This window comes from Amphimedon queenslandica, unplaced genomic scaffold, assembly GCF_000090795.2.
Source record: "Amphimedon queenslandica unplaced genomic scaffold, v1.1 AMPQUscaffold_13311, whole genome shotgun sequence".
In the NCBI taxonomy this organism is placed as follows: domain Eukaryota; kingdom Metazoa; phylum Porifera; class Demospongiae; order Haplosclerida; family Niphatidae; genus Amphimedon; species Amphimedon queenslandica.
In genome coordinates this window covers 48,362-51,066 of record NW_003546453.1, presented here as the reverse complement: position 1 = coordinate 51,066, position 2,705 = coordinate 48,362, and the positions used below count along the sequence as shown (strand labels likewise).

At 34.3% G+C, this 2,705-nt stretch overlaps 1 long non-coding RNA gene across 1 annotated transcript; it reads right to left on the bottom strand.

The window, feature by feature from the left end:
- Positions 1 to 16: 16 nt before the first annotated feature.
- Positions 17 to 335, bottom strand: LOC109583331 (uncharacterized). Its single transcript, XR_002185472.1, has 2 exons — positions 257 to 335; positions 17 to 202 (listed from the first exon to the last, which is right to left on the bottom strand). It is a non-coding gene; the product is annotated as an uncharacterized LOC109583331 (long non-coding RNA).
- Positions 336 to 2,705: the final 2,370 nt, after the last annotated feature.

The following is a 2,705-nucleotide window of genomic DNA, read 5'->3' as shown; positions in this document are numbered from 1 at the left end:
GAGGCTACACTGTACATGTATATTATTCATGTTAATATCAGAAAACATACAAGATTAGCTAATAATAGAATTACATTAACATCATAACAATACATAGCTAAACCTTCTCATACTTGTGCGTGTTGTTCAGAATGTGAATCACCACAAATAGACTACAGTAAATGGCGCCACAAGCTTCAGAAAACAGGATTCCTGTTAACGCCTATTATGATACGACAAGATACTTGTAAAGTACAAGCATTTAGTGTCTCGTTACCTTGTAAAGGAGAAGAGAGAAGGAGCTAGGCCAGCAGAGAGGTAGACATTGTTGTAGGGTCACGTGATTAATGAAAATCGTGGGCGTGGCTTAAAGTATTTAATTAATTTCAAATAGTTAGTTAACTAGCATGCTGCAGTGATTCCTTTGTGCATAATTTTATTATAAATCCATCAAAACAATAATAATAATAATAGTAACAAAGAATTGCCAGTTATATTTTGTCAATATTGCTGCTTTATAATGACAATAAATGATGATCCTATTTCAGTTCAGTCAGCACTTCTTTATCATCATCACGCACAAAGGACAGCTACATCGACCATTAGAAGTTCCTATTGTTCCATAAACAACTTTGAACTTTATTGCTTTATTGATTCCAGTGTAACACAATATCTAAATATTTTTTAATGTTAAGAATTGTAAATAAGGAAATTGTGACATGGATGTATTAATTATTAATTAATTAATATAGCAAGGATACAGCTGGTATTCTTCAAATACTAGCTTATTTTTAAAATGGCTGTTACTTGAAAAATTAAAGTCAAAATCGGCTCAAACTTGCTAAATAGCTCAAGTACATCAATATGTAATAGAAAATGTAATAAAAATTGGGGGTGATTTTCTAGCCATTTTTCAGAAAAAACCATGGGCTATAGTACAGGGATTTTTTCAGATTTTGGCTGATTTCTAAAATTGGTCGTAATTTGAAAAATTAAAGTTGGAATCAGCTCAAACTTTCTACACAGCATAAGTACATCAATATGTATCAGAAAATGTAATAAAAATTGAGGGTAATTTTTTAGCCATTTTTAAGAAAAAACCATGGGCTATAGTACAGGGAAATTTTCAGATTTTGGCCAATTTCTAAAAATGGTCGTAACTTGAAAAAGTAAAGTCGGAATCAGCTCAAATTTGCTACATAGCTTAAGTGCATCAATATATATCAGAAAATGTAATAAAATTTGGGGGTGATTTTTTAGCCATTTTTCGGAAAAAACCATGGGTTATAGTACAGGGTTTTTTCAAAAATTGATCCAATTTTAAAATAATCATAACTTAAAAAGCTTTAGTCGGAATTAGCTCAAACTTTCTACACAGCATAAGTACAATATGTGAAATAAGTGTTCATTATATAGAGGCTATACTTAGATGGGGAATGTAAATGAGGTTTGACCTGTAACCATAAGTACATCAGTACATGTAGTGTGGTCATGCATTCACAACAGCTGCATGGATATATGCATGTACATGTGCATATGTATTCAATGCAAAAGTAATGATGATTGTAAGTCTTAAGTACATCAGTTTTGTGATTATAGTAGGGAACCGCAATAAACTAACAGACCACCTGGGAGTTGGTGATGTCACCATGGAGACAGTGCATGTCACCTGGGACAGTCTGTGAATGAGAGATACCCAGTGTCTCTTGCGAGTCTAGACACACAACCACTTTGATCTAGGATTATACACAGCTGCTCTTTGTGAGACATCAATTGTACTTGCATCATACCTTTACATTTAATTCAACTATTGTACAATGCTATAAAGCATTGCCACACTACCTGTCCTTAATACAGAGGTGTCCTCATTTCAGAGGTACTTTTGTATAGGCTTGTACCAATTGGGACATTACAAAATGTCATTACAAAGAGGTCTTTATTATAAAATTGTCTTCATTATATAAAGGCCATTGTACACATATAGAACTTCACTTCTAATTGCTTCGTGCTTTGATTCTTAATTGCTCATGAGTGTATGAAAAGTCTTTGTTTATTGTCACATTAATTGGACTCACACGAGAGAAGAAGCCATTAGCATAAAGTGTGTTCATGTCCTCTTGTTTACGTTAGAGGCTAATTGCTACACCAGTACATTCAATATGGCTTCAGCCTCATTCAATGGACAATGGCTGCTTGCCAAGAGAGACATCGTACGTGTGTGCACTCTTCACTATCCATTGTTGATTGTTTTCGATCCAAATCCATCGACATTGTTGTTATTGTTACTATTATACAAAATTTGATAATGAAAATCACATATTATAACACACATGCAGTACATATTAGGACATGAATCTACTGTACTGTGTACTAGTACATATATATATGTACATGCTTTGAATTGCAGACTGAGTGACTTGGGGAATTTTAGCTACAGCATTTTATAGTTTGTAGTAGAAATGAGCTAACATTACTCCATGATCGATGGTCCAGCCAAAATGAATACACACATGATCTGGTACTTAGCCAACTATGAGAGAGAGAGAGAAAGAGAGAGAGAGGGAGAGAGAGAGAGAGAGAGAGAGAGGGAGAGAGAGAGAGAGAGAGAGAGGGAGAGAGAGAGGGGGAGGGAAGGTTAGTATAAATCAGATAATGTATTGGATATTAAACAACAGCTGCATGGGAAAGATCACTAGATCAACCTGATCGAACAAGACTTGTATAAA